Source organism: Sus scrofa, chromosome 7, assembly GCF_054392235.1.
Source record: "Sus scrofa isolate SSC_HxYL_T2T_F1_AM1 chromosome 7, Sscrofa_HxYL_maternal_Yorkshire_Landrace_v2.0, whole genome shotgun sequence".
NCBI lineage: Eukaryota > Metazoa > Chordata > Mammalia > Artiodactyla > Suidae > Sus > Sus scrofa.
The window spans coordinates 105,943,266-105,957,041 of record NC_139389.1 but is presented as its reverse complement, the minus strand read 5'-3'; the positions used below and the strand labels follow the sequence as shown (position 1 = coordinate 105,957,041).

General features: G+C 40.6%; 1 protein-coding gene across 19 annotated transcripts in view; it reads right to left on the bottom strand.

Annotated features, from left to right (window-relative positions):
• The window catches only part of SIPA1L1 (signal induced proliferation associated 1 like 1), a 378,208-nt gene that overhangs the window by 288,943 nt on the left and 75,489 nt on the right, over positions 1-13,776 (bottom strand). For 3 of the 19 annotated variants that reach the window (XM_084969649.1, XM_021099433.2, XM_084969646.1), the window contains one exon: positions 10,927-11,014. The exons of the other annotated variants lie outside the window; for them this stretch is intronic. The gene's annotated coding sequence lies outside the window, so the exon portion shown is untranslated. The remainder of the gene's footprint in view (positions 1-10,926; positions 11,015-13,776) is intronic. 19 annotated transcript variants of the gene reach the window in all.

Genomic DNA, 13,776 nt, shown 5'->3' with positions numbered 1-13,776 from the left:
TCAATAGTGCTGAGATTGAGAAAGCCTGCTCCAAAGCAACCAAACATGCTCACTATTTAGAAATTCTTCCATTCTTACACTGGTCATTTCGAATAAGTTATAAACCCTGCTATAGTCATAATATATTTCCTGGGACTACAGGCTTATGCTCCGTTAAAGGAACACACACATACACCGGATACTAAAACCTGCAGTAAATGTACCGACATCTAAAACTATGAAAACGAGTCAGACTATACATGTCCAAAAGCGCTCCCAAGAAATCAGCTGTTTAATGTTTGCTGAGGTGAAGCACTATTTCAAACTGGGCTAATTCCCAAACCCTGTTCCCAAACGTATAAAAGGGAAGCAAAGAATAATCAGAAGAACCAGAACTCAGTTTCACTCTTAGATATTCCCAGGCCCTGGAGAGTACAAGAGGCAAGGTTCCTCTGCCCAGCCTGCCAGTCTGGGTATCAGGACTCCCATCTTTCATTCAGCCAAATACAAACTACTTCAAAACTTACATTAACTGCCTTCAAAACAAGACTCCCTGAGGGCCCACCGTGCATGTCCCCAGACTATTACACAGAGCTCCAGAAGACCCTGCAATAGGTCTTCCCTACCCTACTCTAATTAAACATCCTAAACTGCAGGGGGGGGGGGTGTTATAAAGAATATTCTGAGTGTCAGGTAACCCGGACAATAATAATTGCCTTTTTTACATGATTGGCCTGCAAGATGCATCCACAGAAGGGGTAAAGAAACCTGTAGTACTCAAAAGATATTCTTTGTTTTGTTCATTAATAACCTATTACACAACATAAACAAGACATACCTGACAGCTGATTTGCACTACTAATCCATTTAGGTACATGAATAAACATGCAAATGTTAAACTCAAGGGAAAGGATGTCATTTATAAACACACTTAGAAAGACTCCATCAGAATTACTCCATTTCAACTGGGCAACATTTCCATGATGTGGCATGCAGGCTTATAATCTAATTATAGTCAGATTTCTTCCTCTGAATCTCCAGCGCCATAAAGGAACCATGCAAATCAAACTCACCCACAGTCACCCCAGGCGGCAAGCACCGGGATAGTTGGTGGGCGGACTGGTATTCCTATTTCAAAGCACCACAGGGTAGGTAGGGTTCAGAAGTCCAGGTAGAATCTGTGGCAGAGGCACGGTTCCAATCTGGACCTCCAACCCAGCTTGCGTGACCTTTGCACAAGCCAAACCATTAGGAAGCTTTGCTAAATGACATGTTTTTCAACGGTAGGGTTCACATACATTCTAGATTCAAGATGCCTGGTAACTCGGTGTAGCAGCCATCACAACTCCACTACGGAAAGAAGACAACTGGGGAAGGCAGCCTCAGACTAAAGCAGAAAGGGAATGACAAAGACAAACTTCTCAATATTCCTCAATGGCTCTGGCTTCATGAAACAAAATAATTTGGGGGCCTTTCTTCCTTTCTGCAAGGAGGAAAGGAAAGCTCCCCAAAATAAATAAGAAATGCACACTACTATATACAAAATATATAACCAACAATGACCTACTATATAGCACAGGGAATTATACTTAATATCTTGTAATAACCTCTCATGGAAAAGAATCTGACAAAAAGAAAAAAAAAAAAAACCCACACCTATATATAGCTAAATCACTTTGCTGTACATCTAAACCTAACTTTACATTGTAAATTACAGCATTTCAATTTTAAAAATCCAAAAAAAAAAAAAAGGAAAGAAGCTAAATAAAACAAAATTCACTTGGGACTCATTTTTAAAAAAACCAATAGGAAGATTCAGAAAATTAGTTTACAATATGAAATTTAGGCCCTACCTCCTTTTTTCAGATTAAAATCGGCCTTCAAATAAAAATTCATAATTAAATTTCAAAACATAAACATTTTTTTTCCTCTCTCTCTCAGCAGTAAAATATATTCTGTTCCAAAAAAGAAAGCTTGCTCAATTTCCTGTCAAAAGCAATCCAGAGAAGGCCACCTACACTGTAAAAGCAGCAAGAGACCAAAAAAAAAAAAAAAAAAAAATGCTGAAGAAAAGCCTAGATGTGTGGGAGTGTTCTAAGTGCAATGTAACTACCACACTGGGTTCTAAAAGCTTTTTCTCCTCCATCATTCTGAGAAATACGAAAATTAGTGTCACTGCTAAAGAGAAGTTTGTCCTCCAACCTATCTAAGGAAAACAAGCCTGTGATGCACTTTAGTTTCACCAAATAAAGAAAGGGGTGGGATGGGGGAGCCATTCAAGGACTTAACCTATGATTTGGGGGACCAAGGGGAAAGGGCATATTCTGTACCCAAGAGACAACTTACATGTAATGATCTCAGAGAGCGAAGGCTGCTCCGACGATTAACCTCTCCCCATAACTCCTCACACCCATCCCAAGCCACACCAATTTTTAAATTAGGGCCAGCTTGGTCCTAATATGTTTACTCCTAAACCTTTGGGGGCTAACCAATCAGACACACAATCATGAAATGACTAGACTGTGGGTTAGCAGAGCATCGAATGTGCCACTCTGTCTATTGGATTCTCCTTACCCTGCTTATGCTCTCTGAAAACTAAATTCTAAGACAGCAATCAACCAGCCTAATACTTTTTTACTAAAAGCCTTCTGAAACATGGTCAATACTAAGGGAGACAAAGCATGGGTTAAAAAAAAGAAAGACAGCTTAAACAGCTCACTGGAGAACTGAGGGGAAAAGAACAGCACACACAAAAGCAAGTTAAAATTAAATACAGTTATCACTGAATTCTAACACAGTAAAGTGCCATGTTGCTGTAAACCATACTTTGCCTCCGAAGAAGGAGTCTGTCACAAAAGCAAAATATAAGTGAAGAGAAATAAACATAATGAACAGGAAAAGAATGCAGTAAGGAGATGATGGTAACTATTTGAAAGTCAGCACGCCAAAAGGCAAATCAAGATATATAACAGGAAGCCACATGGGAAGGACAGTTAGTTGCCAGACAAGATAACACAAGAAAGCAAACCCCTTAAACCTCACAAATGATTTCTTGGAAAAGCTAACAATTTCAAAAAAGTCAGCTCATATGAAGGGTTTTTTTGTTTGTTTTCTTTAAAAATCTTAGACCTAAAAAAAAAAAAAGCTGCAAGACTAGAACCACCAAGTTTATTTCCCTGAACCACTTGAGCGTGAGTAGCCATCAGGATGGCTTATCACCCCTATAGGATTTAGGGAGTCATTTCTATAAACAAGGGCATACTCCTCCAAAACTATAATAACTATGACCATGAACACCCAGAACCTGACACTGGCATGGTCATCTAATCCACAGACCGGGTCTGACTTTCTCCAATGATCTCAATAGCATCCGTTTTAGTAAAAGGATCGAATCCAGGATCTCACAATGCAGGAGTTTTCCTCTCTCATTAGTCTCTTTCAGAATTCCTCAGACTGTCCTTGAGCATCATGACCTTGACAGTTTTGAAGATTCTGGACCAGTGTATAGATCTATTCCTTAACTGGGGTTTGTCTGATACTCCCTGACAATCGGATTCAAGTTAGGGCTTTCCAGCAGGAACACACAGAAGACGTCCTCCCTCTCGTACCTTATGAGGAGCTACTTCCATTTTTCATCTCCTGCCTGGTACTGCGACCTTAACATCACCACTGGTGATTAAGGTGGTATCCGCCAGACTTTCCCACTGTAAAGGGACTCTTTTCCTCTTGGTAATTAATAAGTAGTTGGTGAGGTGATCCTTCCTAAAAATATCCTATTTCTCAACAAACTTTCAACCAATACTTTATGTTCATTGATAATTATTGGCCAGATTTATTCTTCTATGACAGCTACCAAAAAGTGACTTTCTTTTTTTTCAGTCTGATAATTCCAACCATTTTAGTGGGGGGGGGGATGGTATTTAAAACCCAAGATGTGGGTGTGCATATTACAAATGGATCATCACTGTCCCTGGGTCATCTTAGTGAAGAGAAGCACACACATATGTGCACACCCTTCCTTCCTCCCTTCGTTCCTTCCTTTGTTCCTTCTTTTCCTTCCTCCCTTCCTCTCTCCTTCCCTCCCTCCCCCCTTCCTCTCATCCATCTGTGTACATCAAAAACCATGAGTTCATGCAAATACCCTGAATTCCAATCCAACAGTGCAAGATTCACTCTAGCTTTCACCTTTCCCTTCCTATAAGAACCGTAAATCTGGTTCCCATTTACTCTACTGACTTCCTTACTGGATTAATCCCCCCTTGTCACACAACGCTACCTCTGACCCAGTATCAGAAAAAGCCTGCTCTCTCTAAAAGACCAGTAAGACGGAAGCCTAGATAGACAAAAACATCTTAGATAAAAACCACTCCAGGCCAGCCAAACACCACAGAAAAAACTGCAACCCCACATCCACACTCACCAGCAAAGGCTGAGTAGAAAGCCACCCGAGTTCTACACTCACCTGGCAGAGAGGAAGCACTCTTATCAGAGACGTACACAGAGCAGGAGAGCCCAAGGAGGCACAATTAAAAATAGACAGTAGGCCCTTCTCATCCTGGAGGGACACGTGCCAAGGCCCCCAGCAGATCCCCAAATCCACAGATAGCATGAAACCCGATACAGGCACACCTTGGAGATCCTGCAGGTTCAGTTCCAAACCACTGCAATATAGCAATTCACACAACTTTTCTGGTTTCCCATTGTGTATAAAAGTCATGTTTACATTATACCGTAGTCTATTCAGTATGTAATAACATTACGTCTAAAAAAACAATGCACATTCCTTAACTGAAAAATACTTTATGGTTAAAAAATGCGAACCACCATCTGAGCTTTCAGGGACTCATAATCTTTTTGCTGGTGGAGGGCTTGAAATATTTTGAGAATTACCAAAATGTGATACAAAGACACAATGTGGGTGAATGCCCGACACGGGGTTGCCACAAACCTTCAATTTGTAAAAAAACAAAACATCTGCAAAACGCCGTAAAATAAGGTATGCCTGTATATTCCATGTTTTTTCATATACATTCACACCTATAATGAAGTTTTTTTTAATAAATTAGGAACAGTAATTAACAACTAATAATAAAATAGAACTGTAATAATGCACTGCAATAAGTTATGTGACTGCAATCTCTCACTCTCTCAAAATATCAAATTTAATGCCTTTTCCATCTTAACCAAGCACGTATCAGGCACTGCGGCCGTAACTTTTGCAGTTTGAGGTGTGACAGCAAAATGAGCACGGATTTCATTTTTCTTCTTCATAATTTCATGGCTAGAAGGTTCATTCTAACCATGGACCTTAGCAACCTCAGCATAGGGGTTTTTTTGCCTTTGCTTATTGAGACAAGAACTTTTGCTTTTTCATTTAAAGAAAGCACTCTGCAGGAGTGCCGGTTGTGGCACAGCAGAAACTAATCCAACTAGGAACCATGAGCTTGCGGGTTTGATCCCCGGCCTTGCTCATTGGGTTAAGGATCTGGCGTTGCCATGAGCTGTGGTGTGGGTTGCAGACGAAGCTTGGATCTGATGTTGCTGTGGCTGTGGTGTAGGCCGGCAGCTGTAGCTCCAACTGGACCCCTAGCCTGGGAACCTCCATATGTCACGGGTGTGGCCTGAAGGAAGGAAGGAAGAAAAGAAAGAAACGAAACTCTGCAGCTTCTCTTTGGCACGTCTGAATTGCATTACCATTCTTGTGCTCTGGGGCCATGAATAAAAAAAGTAACTTGTTCATTAGAACACAAGCACTGTGCAGAGACACCTGATTTGATGACTGGCTACCAAGTGACTAACAAACAGAAAGAAATCCTGGTCGAAGGGATGGTTCACATCCCAGACAGGACGGCAAGATTTCATTACTCAAAACAGCATACAATTTAAAACTCATGAACTGTTTATTTCTGGAATTTTCCATGTAATGTTTTCGGACCATAGTCAACCACAAAAAGAGAAACCTCAGATGGTGGGGGTGGGGGGGGCTACTCTATTGTTTACTGATACACTCATTATAAAAAGCAGGGGAGTGCGGAACATAAAATTCAGGACGGCGGTTGCTTCCAGAGGGCGGCACGAGGAGGAGACCTTAGAGGGACACCCAGCAGCTTCTAAATACTGATCCTGTTCCAGTTCTTAGAGAGAACCCACAAGTGCTGAGCACAAGTTCCCGGACAGACAGGGCTGTGCTTCACCAGACCACACGGGGGTCACTAGCAGAGTCTCAACTTTACATTTCAAAGTTGAGGCCTAAACTGGTTAAGCATGTTTTCTGGGGTCACGCAAACCCTGGTCTGACTCGAATCCTCTTTCTACTGTGCCCTCCACTGTTCCTCAAACAGGAAAGAAGACGGGCAGAAGTGGAGTTAGGGCTTGGCGGGTAAGTGCCTCTGAACCACTTCTAGAATGATCTTCAGGAATACGGACAAGTCTAGGCCCAAAACCAGTGGGTCAAAATCTTCCCAAAGGGGGATGGAGGTAGAGGCACCAACCTGGGCCATCCTTTAGATTTCCGCTTCAAGAGCAGGCATGAATGATCCTTTAGGGAGAGTGTCTATCATATTCCACAGGTTACAAATTTTGGTTCAATTCAGTTACCTAATAAAATCTCCCCTCGGAGGGCCCTGGTACACTCTTATTACTAATTATTGTTTGGTTTTGTTTAGAAATCAGAGGATAAGGGAGAGAAGACCACTAACCCATTCATTAAATTCCAACCACAGCCTAACTATGATGCAGCAATAAACGTGTGCATGGCATGAAACGTGAAATTAGCGATACGGTGTCAGGCCCTTTTGAAGATGTCCTACAATGGGATAGGAAGGCAGAATAACACCACCACTCTACAGGAAAGATCGGAACATCCTAGGAACCTTAGACACCACACTACTACCTGGGTGGGCTTTAAAACTGCCAAAACCCCCAAAGATGGATCTACATGGGAGGGAAAAGGGAAGGGGAAGGGGAGGGGACAAGGAGGAAAGAAAAAGAGAGGAAAGTGTATTTATCTTCTCAAAAAAAAAAAAAAAAAAAAAAAAAAACGCATTCTAACTGCATTTCTGGTAGAAATACCTCCAGAGTCTATTGAAGTCATTAATAACAACACACATCACCTGGTAAAGTCTTGTGACCAGCTCTAGTGATTCTGTGATCTTAGTTCATGCTTTCTATGTTTACCTTTAAAATGGCGTATTTCCACCTCAGACGTCCAGGAGGTAGAGTATAAACTGAATCAGAAATAATTGTAAGCCTAGCCTCTCCCCGCTGATGCCCCCCCTCCAAAAAAAAAAAATTCACTAAGTTCTACCTTCCCTCTCCATCAACATTTTAGTTCCCAAGAGGGAAAATCTGGACCTAGACCACAGACCAAAGAAAATTCTACGGAACAAAAGAAATAAGAGGACATGTGCAAGATGGTACAAAGATAATTCAAAACATTCAAGATAAGTATGTGTATGCTTATACTGTAGCCTAAAACTGTCTACAATACATAAAAGAAGTGTAAAATCATCCTGTAAATAAAATAAGCACGTGAAAAGCATATATACACAAGATAAAAAGGGAAGGCATTTAACAGAACTCCTCAGAGCCGAGGCTTTTTTTTTTTTAAGCTTTTTAGTTACTTTCTTTATGAAAAGTGCTGCTGAATTAGTAAGACAAGAAGTTATCCTGAAGGAATTTCTCAATGAAGATGATAAATGGAATAAATTAATCCACAGGCACTTGCTTCTTTCATTCTATTGTATTAAGCTTACATGATCACAAGAGGAACATTAATTATCCTTGAGAATTAAGGGAGAACAGCCTAGCTTTAAAGGAAATTTTAAATCTAAAAAAAAAAAAAAAAATTAAAAATGTATTACTCTGAGTTCTCATTGTGGCTCAGCGGTAACAAACCCGACTAGTATCCATGAGGATGTGGGTTCAATCCCTGGCATTGCTCACTGGGTTAAGGATCCAGTGTTGCCATGAGCTGTGGTGTAGGTTGCAGACGTGGCTTGGATTCCATGTTACTGTGGCTGTGGTGTAGCTGTAGCTCCGATTCAACCCCTAGCCAGAGAACTTCCATATGCCACAGGTACCGCCCTAAAAAGCAAAAAAAAGAGAAAAGAAAAAAAAAAAAGTATTACTCTGCAACATCAAAAAAGGGAAAACCAGAGTTCCCACTGTGGCTCAGCAGGTTAAGAACCTGACATTGTCTCCATGAGGATATGGGTTGGATCCCTGGCCTTGTTCAGCAGGTTAAGGATCCAGTGTTGCCGCAAGCTGCAGCATAGGTTGGGGATATGGTTTGGAACTGGTGTTGCTGTGGCTGTGTCGTAGGCTGGCAGCTGCAGTTCCAATTAAACTCCTAGCCCAGGTACTTCCATATGCCTCGGGTATGGCTGTAAAACGAAAAAAAAAAAAAAAAAGGGAAAATCTTGAAACACATGAAAAGAGTTTCATTGTAAACTCCCAGGTAATGAATTTTAAGTAAAAATCAATATGGCTATTTGAAAAATAAATCCTCCCAAGCTAATCTAATTTACTGTGAATGAGACAACCCACTTACCAAGGGACTGCAGGACTTGCATTTCTTAACGTGAATGGATTTGACAACTCATGAAGACACACAAAAAAATGTTCTTCCCAGAAAAGTAAACAGTACATACCAGTGGTTCTTTGATCTCAAGTTGTACAAAACGACTTCTTATTCTTCCTTTCCCTGTAATTCTAAGTGTAAAAGTTCTACACAGACAGAGTCAAGCAAACAAAGTGATTGGAAAAAAGGCTACATACAGGGTGCTGACAAGAGAAATAAGTCCTGTTCCAGGCTTATCGCCGTCATCTTGAGGCAGCTCCATCTGAGTTAACATCGCCTTTATCTATTCGTTCAAAACCTAGGATTCATTCTCCATTCCCTCTTTCCCGCCCTATACCCATTCTGTCAAGACTGATAAATTCCACTCCCGAAGAACACCTTGACTTCTCACTCCTCTCCACCTCCACAGTCACCACCCTGGTCCCAGCCTCTGTTATCTCTTAACTAGACAGCTGCCTCAGATTCCTCATTCATCGCCTTTCTACCCAGGATCATTTCCCACACAGTGGTCACTGACTTTTTAAAAAGTTAAACTACCTATTAACCAATGGCTTTTCATGTCTTGAGATGCCAAGAAATGTAAAGGATGTAAGAGTTTATCCCAATTTCCAGCGAACAAGTTAGCCAGCCCCAGTTGTTTGGATGCTGGCAGAAGACATGAGATTCTTGGGTCAGACACAAAGGACTTCATTACTCATGGCAACAGAAACAGCCAGAGTATCAGCAATTTGGGGTGCCAGTCCCTAAGTCCCAATTCCCACTATGTAACACAAAGAAGGCCAGACGATACCTGCACAATAGAGGATTGTGTTACCAGAGAGTAACCCTGAGCTTAATGAACCCAAGGCTTTTAGGACGGGCAACAGGCCCATCTGACCTTTTCCCCAGAAGGAGACATCGTCTTTCGTACACTAGACAAGAGTTTGCCTAACCTTCACTCTGGGAGGAAACACTCCCTGTAGTTTCCAAGGCTGCCGACTACACACATCACCCCTGAAAAAAAGGCTGTGCAGAAACATAGGGAACATGGGAAGTTGTCTCCTAACACTGGAATGAAAATCAAATTTCTCAGCGTGGACTTGTAGTCCCGTAACTGACCCCTTTCTCTTTGACTGCATGTGGAACCCCTGTCTCCCAGGTTACTATGCTCCAGCTCCACTGGCCATCTCTGGTGTCCCCTTAAACAAGCCAAGCCCTTTGCTGCCTCAGGGCCTTTGCTTGTGCTGGTCCTTTTATCTGAAACATTCTTTCCTTGGCTTAGATGTCACCTCCTCAGAAAGACCTTCCTTCATCAATCTATCCATATACAACCCTATGCTCACTGTTTATTTCCTTTTGATCACTTTGCTCACTCACTCATTCATTCAATAAACATTTAGCAAGCACCTGCTGTGCTAATCATTATTATTATAGGCACAATAATTACCTCATCTACTTGTTTATTTATTGACCAGCAGTCCCTGTAGAAACCTTGTGTTTACATTTATCCTCAAAGACCTAGAACTTTAAATCTTACCCTCAATAAAACTGTTGAATAAATGGGAAAAGAGTAGAGCACTCACAAAAAGCAGAGAACAAGGAGCTGAAAGTCCTAAAGTCAAACCCCAGGGTCATCATTTAATGACACATGAGCAGTTCTATTAAGTTTCCTGTGAAATGAAGAAAATCCCTCTCCTACCTAACTTGCAAGATTACTCTTGAGGATCAAATGATGGAATCTATTTGGAAGCTCTTACAATGCTAAAGACAATTTAAAACAAGTAATGAATTGACAGATGATAGTAATGAGATAATTATTCATTCAATAAGAATATCCTAGGCCTCTACTATGAGGCTGACCCTATTACACAAATTTACAATAAAAATGTATAATTTAAAATGAAATTAGAAGATGTTTTATTTTTTCATAAACTTGAAGGGGAGTCATTTTACCCCATTCAAATACCCTATGGGCACGTCTTAAAAAATTTTCAGATAAAAGGTGAGTCACCTTTAGCTGTTTCTGATCTCAGAATAGTATAAAAATGTTTTTTTCAGTTACTGAAGTGATTTTTAAGCAAACAACTTGAATGCCAATTTAGAAAAATTTCAACTGTATTTACATCCCTGAATGTAAATCTCCAAAACAGGAATTTTTAGCCTTCTGACAAATTTAGGAATTTACTAATTTTGTCTCCTTTTACTGACTTCATCTGAAACCAAACCCAGTCTCTGCACTGCCACATGGTGTGCGTATGTGTGTGCGCTCAGACATGCAATGAAGGAAAAGCTTCATCTTAGATTAAGAAGAACAGCTTCAGAATCATCCCACCAGGTGGCCGACAAAGAAAAAATGCTGAGGTGTGAGTAGAGGATAGGCAACTTACTGCAGATTAGGGACAGTCAAAGCAGACAGCACACAGCTGGCAGGAGTCCACCAGGAACTCATCTTCTGTGATCTCACAATAAAATTACCTGAAATTAATTTAAAAGGGTATTGCTCTCATGATATAAAATGATAAAGATGGGAGTCTATGTAACATTCATCGGAAAGGAGAGAAAGTGGAATGCAAGAGCTGTACGACTAAGACTCCTCTTAGGTAACATTTTTCAAGTTCAGTGTACGCCTACATCAACACCTAACACCAGGTACACTGTGCTCGTCAGAGGAGGAGTGACATGAATTGGTGCTTCCAAAAATGAAAATCAGGAAGAAAACATGAACATGAGGAAAAAAAGGAGGACAAGGGAAGGCTCTCTGGAGCCAAGAAAGACATCCAGGTTAAGAGGGATGGAGACAGATGATCCACAACATAACACAGGAGAAACGTCAATAGAGGCACATATGTCTATGTATGTATGTAAGCCCGTGCACACACACATGCACAGACGTAAACACACACATGTACAGACGTAAACACACACACACAATTATTCTCAGCAGCTTTTCATTACACATGTGAAGGTCTCTCCTAAAATGCCTCCTTACAGGGTGTATATTTTATATTTGATTGACTGAGTGATTGATTGCTTTTTAGAGCCGCACCCGCGTAGTATGGCGGTTCCCAGGCGAGGGGTCAAATCGGAGCTACAGCTGCCAGCCTACACCACAGCCTCAATAACGCAGGATCCAAGCCGCATCTTCGACCTACACATGGTGTATATTTTAAAGATGGTTATCTATCCCTCCTATTCCAAATCTGGGGAAAAGGAGACAGCAGCAGTGACCAAACTATTCAGGCAGGCCTCATTAACCACAAACACTCTCAGGACAGGAAGTATAAATCCAATCTAGGGCATCTAGAAGCTCCTTCCTTACTACTGACTGAAAGAGCCAGCATCTAAACCAGTCTTACAATTAAACAACATCCCTTATAAATAATAAGGACAGTCACTAGCCGAAAACCTACCATATACCGGGCACATTAAACTCTCTCGCTCATGTGACCAATCTCACGATCCAGAAAGAGGTGGTTATTATTATCCCCATTTTACAAAGAACACAACCAGTGAAGGTTTAAATCTCACCCAAGATTAAGTCCCGTGGCCAAGGTCACACAGCAAACTGAATAATAGAACAAGCAAGAATCCAAACCCAAGTCTCCTGGATACAAAGCTTGTGTTTCTATTACTGTATATGACATAACACCCACCTTATAGTATATGGGGTAATTATAATTTAGGAACTGTTTATAAATTACTAGCTTATTGTTCACAGTATTACATGGAAATTCCACATTATAAACTATGACCTATGTTAAAATGTATATCTTATAAATATTTTTTCAGGGAAAAAAAACTGGAAAAATACTGCAAAAAAATTATATTTATAAGTGACAGGATCACTGGTGAATCTTTTTGCTTTCTATGTTTTTAGTTTTTCCTTAATTATGATACATGACTTACAAAAAGTTAAGTACACACCAAAAAGCTACATTTTAGTACAGCCATTTTTCCCTCTGTTCTCTGGAACCAATCAAAACTAAATTTTGATGATAAAACATGACACAAGTTTAAGAGACCCTCAGAGTTGAATGAAAGGTGAACAACAACGAAAATAAGCCGCAGCATTCAAATCCCACAGAAATGTGGTAGCACTAAGAAAACATAGACAGTCTTGTGATTTTTTACACTTATCACAAACAAATAAGTCAAAGAGAGGGGTGGTCAAAATTCCGTAACTTGGAGGAAACGCTTAGAAAAAAATTACCAAAACCAACCAAAATCATTTCAACATACTCAAGGAGAAAAACACCCTTGGAAACCATGGTACAAAGTCTTTGTGGGAAAAAAGTCGGTTTTGGTGATTGTCCAGGCATTTTAGCAGATTAACAATTAATTTGAAGAAATTACTTAGTGGCTCTGAAATGTTGTTTAAGCCAAGCAACTAATCAGAATGTGAATGCCCACATGAGCCAAGTTTACTTGGCAAAGCATGAATTCAGAAAAACTGCTGTGTGATAGAATAAAAAAATGAAAAATTCCTTATATAATGATGTCAGAGGAGTCATTCCCTGAGATGGTTGGTGCGTGTGCCTTGAATCCATTCTAAGATGAAAATGAGCACACTTCCAGAACACACAGTCCTAATCCCCCACAGGAAAGCACAGGCTCAAGACACCTTACAAAATGTGCCACCTACACCAGAAAAGTCACTTTGGGTATTACAGTGACAAGAAGATCTCTATTAATGGCAAGCATGTGGCCTAAAAAAAAAATTCTTTAGAAAAATGGGTAAATGGGTTCTTAAGTTTCCTCTCAGTGAAAGAACCAGAATCCACATGTGTATGTTTGAATCCCGGGGTAAAGGCACTAAGTGAAACTGCTGCCATATTCGACAAACAGATGGGGTGAACAATGCAACTAGATAATCAACTGCCCCTCTCTTCCCTCCACAGAACTTAAGAAACACTCAGTTAATAATGAAACAAGCTAGAAAGGGGGAGTTCAGAGCTGAGGTGGGCTTGAACACACATCAAGGAACTTGTTATGAATATCACGGAGCAGTTAGACCTAAATGACAAAGAACATTTCAAATTGTTTCCTTAATCTCAAAAATGAGTGTTTTATTTGCCACTGCCTCAACTAAAACTGAGAACCATCTGAACACACTCACCAGCCAAGCAAGTCAGATTTCAACTGAGATGTGATTATTTGCTGTATTTAAGAACAAGTATCGGGAGTTCCCGTCGTGGCGCAGTGGTTAACGAATCCGACTAGGAGCCATGAGGTTGCGG